Genomic DNA, 8,486 nt, shown 5'->3' with positions numbered 1-8,486 from the left:
GCTCTTTAAAGAATAAGACCCAATTTGTATAATATGAATACAAAAATCCAGACTAACGGTGATGTGATGTACGTTTTATTTTTGATATTGTCTATCTTTAATGTTAATAAAAATTATAAAATTTGATAGACTTAAAAGAGAAATGGTTGCCTGCCGTTTTCAAAAATACAATTATCCCCCTTTTTCTATGTTTTTCTGAAGTCTGCCAGAAATGATCTGTAGACTAAGCTGACCTTATGTCATCCAACTACTTCTCTGCGAACAATTTTATTTTGTTTCATAATAGTTTTGTTATAGATTGAATATGCAAATTAATAAGTATTTGGGACTAACCCTAATGCAGACTGTCATTCTAACCCTAATGCTGCCAATAAAAAGTAAATTCACAAAAATACTGAACTTAGAGGAAAATCAATTCGGAAAGTCCATAATCACATGGCAAAATCAAATAACAAAACGCATGGACAAGACCTGTAATATTCCTGACTTGGTACAGGCATTTTCAAATGTAGAAAATGGTGGATTTAACCTGGTTCTATAGCGCTAACCCTCTCACTTTAATAACAGTCTCATCAAATTCCGTTATATTTGCATTGATGCGTTAATTAAACAGACACAATAAATAAAATAGTCTAAATATTGGTACATCAGTCAACATCGTATACCAATTTTAAAAGGACCAATTTAACAGAACGCAAACACATGTACTATCTACGAATACTAGTACATTGATTGATTTGAGTGTCTGACGTCAGAAATTTTTATGCGTCACATAAATTTGTCGTTCAATGTGCATACAAACAATTTTAAAATTAACATAGGCAGTGTTAGCATACAGGGTTAAAAAATCAAAAGTATGTAAGAATAAATTTCAGAATAAGACCGAGATTTAAACTAATCCAAAAGTTATATATATTATTTATAAGAATCCAAAAACAGTTGATTCCACTACGCGATTTAATGATTATGACGTTTGCGGTTCAACGTATATAGTACTTCATAATAGAAATATATCATAATGACATATAATAGAACAATATCATACTGAAGGAATCTTTTAAAGTACAGAGCCACGTTATAGGAACAAAAAAAAAATACAAAAAGTCGCATATACAAAACAAACACTAAAAAAAAATAACCTTAATGTATATTGTAACCCTTACCCTAATGCAGACTGTCTTTAATATTGTTACGATTTTACAGTTTAAAATGTTTATATACTATTATGTTCTTTTTAATATCTTTATGATTTACATTTGGAAACAACTTTTCGATAACTAGGTTCAGGGTTTGAGATTTTGAAACTAAAAAGTAATAATCCTATTAATTAAAGGATTTGATTAGGAACTTCCCGTTGTGAATTTTTCTGGGAGTTCACCTTTTTTGTGATTTTATTTTTCATGTTTCAATTTTGATTTATTTGAGGTTTTTTTCTTTAAATAAAGTCTAATTGATAAATGTTATGATAAACCCACATTCGCTCATTTTCATTGTTATTCGTTTTTCCTATTTTAGAATCGCATCATTTTAATTATTCTACACATTGAACGAGACTTGTTTCTGCATTGAAATCATGTAAATAGTTTCTCTAGTCATTTAAAAATACTGTGCTTTCAGGTACATATAATGAATGTGCTCTTTGAAATAAACCCCACATACAGCCGCTAAACTACAGTGCAAATAGGCCTAATTTCCAATCAATAGTGACTATTTCATAGCATTGTTTTTATCTATTTTAAAAGAAGTATTGATGTTTTGTTTTTATCTTTCCTTGATAAACGTTTTAACCCTGACAAATATTCAAGTAAAAAAGATTTACTTGGAGGAAAAAAAAACCTTTAAACAATCTCGTTTAGATTTTTTTCTGATTTCTGATAATATTTTTCACTTTGTTAATGATGTTAAAATTGATAATAGTTACAGGTCTGATCATTCACCTGTGGTCTTTTCTTTCAAGATTAATGAATTTTTAAAAGGCAGAGGCCTTTGGAAGTTTAATAATTCCCTTCTTCATGATACTGACTATGTTAAGGAGATAAAAACAAATCATAAGTATAGTAAAAGAACAATATGCCGTCAAGATATATAGAGATGAAAATTTACAAAATATTGACAACTCTGAAATTGAATTTACTGTTGATGACCAGTTATTTTTAGAAACTCTACCCACAGAAATACGTGGTAAAACTATTTCATATGCCTCTTATAAAAAAAAGGCGGATATAAAAATTGAAAATGAAATTATTTCAAAATTAAAACAATCAGAAGAAAATGCTCTAACAGTAGAAAATCTGGAAGAGATTGATCAGAAAAAAGCAGAATTTAAAATGTATAGACAAAAGAAGGTTCAGGGACAATATGTTAGGTCAAGAAGTCAGTGGATTGAAGAAGGAGAAAAACCTACAAATTTTTTTTTTAAATCTAGAGACTAGAAATTATATTAATAAGACTATTCAAAAACTTACTTTAGAAAATGGTGTTATAGTGGAGGAACAAAAAGAAATCTTAAATCAGACAAAGGTGTTTTGTGAAAAACTTTATAGAAAACAAGATTGTTTAAAAAAAGGTTGATTTAACACGGGAATGTTGTTATGACGAGATACCAAAGCTTAGCGAGGATGAAAAGCAATCATTGGAGGGAAATATTATTTTTTCTGAATTAACTGCAGCATTAAAGAGGATGAAAAATAACAAAAGTCCTGGATCTGATGGTTACACTGTAGAATTTTTTTAATTTTTTTGGATCGATATTGGTAAATTTGTCCTTAGATCTATAAATTTTGTGTTTTGGAAGGGCAAAATGTCTGTCACCCAGAGGCAGGGAGTTATTACATGTATTCCAAAAGATGGTAAACCAAAACAATTTCTTAAAAATTGGAGACCTATTACTTTACTAAATTCTACATATAAATTGGCATCAAGCTGTATAGCAGAGAGAATAAAATCTGTTTTGTCAAAATTAATAAGCTCGGATCAAACTGGTTTTGTTCCAGGTAGATATATAGGCGAAAATTGTAGATTAATATATGATATTCTACATTTTACTGAAGAAAATAATATTCCAGGAATTCTCCTGCTGATTGATTTTGAGAAGGCATTCGATTCCATATCTTGGTCATTTCTTCATGATACATTAAGATATTTTAATTTTGGTGAATCTGTTACATCCTGGGTTAAAACCTTCTATAACAATATAACAGCTGCGGTGACACAAAACTGCTGTCTGTCAGAATTCTTAACTATATAGAGAGGCTGTAGACAGGGAGATCCTTTATCCCCTTATATGTTCTGGCTATGTGCAGAAATATAAGGCATTTTGGTAAGAAATAGTAAGGAGATAAAGGGTATTACTATAGATGATACAGAGTTTGTACTTTCTCAATATGCAGATGATACATCCTTGATATTAGATGGCTCGCCAGAATCGCTCGATGCATCTCTTCGTGTTCTCCAATTGTATGCTGAAATCTCGGGACTTAAGATAAATATAGAAAAAACAAGTGTTATTTGGATAGGTAGCAAAAAACATAGTCAGGATCAAATTTGTGTAAAGTGGGGATTGAAATGGGGCTCCAGTACATTTAAACTACTTGGAATTACTTTTTCAGTCGACCTAGATAGAATGATTAATTTAAATTATAGGCCAGTTTTAGATAATATAGACAACACTTTGAAAAAATGGTCAAAACAGTATCTCACCCCCTTTGGAAAGATTACAATTTTAAAACTTTGGTCATAGCTAAATTAAATCATCTGATTCTATCTATCCCTAGTCCAGATTAGAATATGTTACTTAATTTAACAAATAAAATGTATGCTTTTATCTGGGATAATAAACCAGATAAGGTCAAGCGAGATCTTTATGTCAAGATTATTATAAGGGTGGTTTAAAAATGCTAAATTTAAAAGCATTTATACAGGGACTAAAACTTACATGGGTGAGACGTTTGTATAATTCGAATTCAAAGTGGGTGACATTAGTCTCTATTGTGGAGCAAATAAATTTTATTGAAATAAGTTATATTGAGCCTATTAAAAGATCATTAAATAAATTTTGGCAAAAAGTTTTTGATGCTTGGAAAACCCTTAATCAAATTAGAAAACCAAGATATATTGATGAAATTCTATCTTATTCTTTATGGGAGGTAGAAAACTTTAAAATTTGTGGTTCAAGAGTCTACTATAAAAACTGGGCAAATGCGGGAATTTTGACAGTGCAAGATTTGTTAGATGACCAGGGCAAAGTTATGTCATTTCAAAATTTCCAACAATTATATATTCGGGTTTAGTTTTCTGTAATAAGTTAATACTTCAGTTTCATTATGAATATATCTTTCACATTCATTTGTTAAAATTTACTGTTTGCAATAGCATGAATCGTTCTATATAATAGTTTTCTTATCCCGGGCATAAAAACAATGCCGTATTTAGCAAAACCTTTTCAACTTTTGATCTTCAGTGCTGTACAACTTTGTACTTTTTTTACTTTCGATCTTGTATATCTGGGCGTTATGTATTCGGGTTTAGTTTTCCGTAATTTAGTTTTCTGTAATTAGTTTTTACTTCAGTTTCATTATGTATATCTCTTTCATATTCATTTGTTAAAATTTACTGTTTGCAATAGCGTGAATTGTTTTATATAATATGAATGTTCTTATCCTGGGCATACAAACAATGCCGTATTTGGCAAAACCTTTTCAACTTTTGATCTTCAGTGCTGTACAATTTTGTATTTTTTTCACTTTCGATTTTTTATATCTGGGCGTCACTGGTGAGTCTCGTGTGGACTAGACGCGTTTTTGGCGTATTGAATTTTAAACCTGATGCTTTTTGTTATCTATTAATCATGCTTTTCTTAGTCTAATATGTTCTGCTTTTTATTTGTATTGTAGTCCTGTAATATTTTGTTTTCATTTCAATGTTATATTTAACTGTGCCATTAAAGTGCGAGGTTTGGCATGCCATAAAACCAGGTTCAACCCACCACTTTTATTCCCCTTTAAAAGTGTCCTATACCAAGTCAGGAAGATGGCCATTGTTATAATATTGTTCGTTTCTGTGTGTGTGTGTTGCATTTTAACGTTGAGTCGTTTGTGTTTTCTCTTATTTTTGAGATAAGACGTGGCACGGTACTTGTCTATCCCTAATTCATATATTTGGTGTTGATGTTATATTTGTTATTCTCGTGGTGTTTTGTCTGTTGCTTGGTCCGTTTCGGTGTTGTGTCGTTGTTCTCCTCTTATATTTAATGCGTTTCCCTCGGTTTTAGTTTGTTACCCCGATTTTGTTTTTTGTCCATGGATTTATGAGTTTTGAACAGCGGTATACTACTGTTGCCTTTATTTATATCAATTTAGGCCAAATATTTTACATTATTATGGAATAGCACACTCGCTTAATGAGTGGTTAAACACGATAAACATTGAAGTAAACGAGAAAAAAATTCATGCAATACTACCTTTTAACATAAGTATCTTTTTTGAATCAAAAAAAGGTTCAAAGGACATGTACAACATATTGAAGAAAAATATATTACATTTGCTGCAAAGGAAAAATGGGAGAACCATCTTAATATGACTGGTTATAACTGGAAAAAAATACACACTTCGTGTACAAAATATAGTAAAAGCACTAAGCTCTGCTGGTTCCAATATATAATTAACCATAGTATTTTGGGAACTAATTCACTACTTTACCAGATGAAAATAAATAGTAACAACATGTGTACATTTTGTAAAGAAGGACCAGAGACTATAGAACATTTATTTTGGAGCTGTAAGATGGTCGCCAGTCTCTGGCATGCACTAAACATTTGGATTTTTGAAATGACAAATATTGAACTGCCTTTGAATATTATGATTATTTTATTTGGTATCTTAGAAAATGTTCAATTAAATTTTGTTAAAAATAAGATTTTTTTTTTCAAAATACTACATTTACCGAACAAAACTACAAGAAGTTTTGCCAAATTTAAATGCTTTAAAAAATTATTTAAAGGAACACTTGAATTTAGAAAAATACATTTCATTTAAAAACCTCTCTGTAGAGGAATATATCAAATACTGGAGTCCCTGGGCCCCTATCATAGAATAAATAATAAATGGTAAAATTTTATTGAAACATCACTTATGCATATCGCAAGAACAAGTAAGACTTCAATGTTATAAGATATTTATTTATTTTCAAGCTACTATTGCACCATCATATATATTCAACTGTTGTTTTATTATCTAATATTTCTTTTGTGTGAAAATGCCATTCTGTACACCTTTGTTCATACATGTTGTGCTAGTCTATTTGTTACAATAAAGAAAATTCATTATGAAAAAAAATAATATTCAAGTACCTAATCAATAAGGCTCAATACATGTATCATCCCCATCTTAGTAGCAATATATCAACTTCACCTGTATGTGAGATAAATATTTCCCAACTTATTTGATATTCAAGAGCTTGCAGCTCCTACTCAGACTGTGTAAAACGTCAACAGTGTCTGAGCACAAAGTGGATGAATCAGGGGTATGTAAAAGAACGTCTTCAAAATAAGCTTATCGGAAGGATCCAAGACCTTGTTGATAAATATTTCGTATCAACTTCACAAATAAAACATGTTGGTCCGGGTGTATAGATACTACGCACCAATGTTGTTTCTCATCTTATTAACGTGTTTTGCCATTTGATTAATGTCATTCCTTATTTAATTTTCCTCCAAGTTCAGTATTTTTGTGGAAGTGCAATACTTCCTAATTATTAATTTTGTATTGATGAGGAATAGAAGAATAACAAAAATACAGAACTACATGGAAAAAGTCCGTAATCAAATGGAAAAAATCCAAAAGCCCAGACACATCAAACGAATGGATATCAGCTGTCATATTCGTGTCTTGGTACATGCATTATTTGTATGTAGAAAATGGTGGATAAAACTTGGTTTTATAGAAAAGCTGGTATCTATTAATTATCAACAATCTCGACAGTCACATTCATTTGGAACGTTTGGTGGTGTTAACATTTTGAATCGATTTAACCATCACACTGTTTTACTATAGCGGCACTGTACCTTCGAGCATAAATGTCCAGAGTCACTGTTTGGGAAGTTTTCGTCTAAAATTCTTTGCCTCTAAGTAATTGATTTGACCAGTTCTCTAGTTTTGAATCGAATATCACTGATGCGTCATTTTAGAAATTTATTTGGTTTCATTTTCCTTTTATTTATTCAAGCGTCACTGACGAGTCTTTTGTAGACAAAACACGTGTCGGTCGCAAATACAAAATGTCAATCCTGGAATCTATTATTAGTTTTTTTTAACAAAAGAATGCGTTTGACGAACTCTGTAATGAGTTTGTTTCTGTCTTAAAAAGAGAAAAAAGTTCAGTTGAAAGATCCATTTATTTAACACTCAAATCAACCTATTGCAGCGACACTATCTGAAAAAGAATTAATCAAACACTTTTAATCAAAATGTACAAAAAAGGCGAGTGTTCTACTTTTAAATTTCCAAGTAGTTTAAACATATTTTATTGTCCAAAAACATTGACAATAGGATTAGACACAAGTTTTGCAACTTAGATCGTCTTCTCCATTACATACAAATAATAAATAACCGAACAAAAATGAAATACATAATAATAACATCATAAACAATATTAATATGAAGACATGAAACTAACGAGAATTTAAACGACATGACTCATCTATTTCTAAAAGTCGAGTTGACCGTAAATTTTTATGATAGACCTACCTGGTAGGTTGTATTAATCTTGGAATAAATATTCCCTCAAAAGGTAAGTGTTTACTGTATTTTAAACTAATAAGTTAAATTGTTGTTGTCAACTGATGAATTATATACTAAAATCAAATTGATGATCCATGTCTTAGGAACAAATGAACAATTTCATTCGAAGTCAACAAAAAGTAATAACATTGTTATTGGTATATATTTAACCATAATGTCTATAAACTATGAAAAGCGATTGGTCTCTTTAATATAATTCTGCACTTTTATAAAAATTAGCCTGTTTATGTTAAAAGTAAACAAAGCATTGCCGTACATTAAATTTTCAAAGTCGGTAGGTATATTTTCTTTTCTAAGTTCAAAAAATAAGGTATTCCTTTGCACTGTATAATTTTTACACGAGAGGAAATAATGTTGGGCATTTTCGTATAAAAAACCACATTGACACATTGCGTTAGTTTTAATATTAGCGTGATACAGATCCATGTTCAGGGCACTGCATTTGTTCCTTAATCTTGCGTGTAAAATATTTAAATATCTATCGCCAATATTGAAATATGTAGGGGGTGATTTGTTTTTTTTAATATTTCTGTTTAATTTTCAATTTAAACATATTTAAAGAAAGTTCATTTCTAACACTTAAATCAAGCGAATTCCACAGTTTGATACTAGATGGAATAAATGATTCCTGATAAAGTGACAGTCTGCTAGAGGTTTGGTATATATTTTGACTGCTTCGTAGATTGTGAT

This window comes from Mytilus trossulus, chromosome 6 (genome assembly GCF_036588685.1).
Source record: "Mytilus trossulus isolate FHL-02 chromosome 6, PNRI_Mtr1.1.1.hap1, whole genome shotgun sequence".
Classification (NCBI taxonomy): Eukaryota; Metazoa; Mollusca; class Bivalvia; order Mytilida; family Mytilidae; genus Mytilus; species Mytilus trossulus.
Note: the sequence above shows the minus strand (reverse complement) of the source record.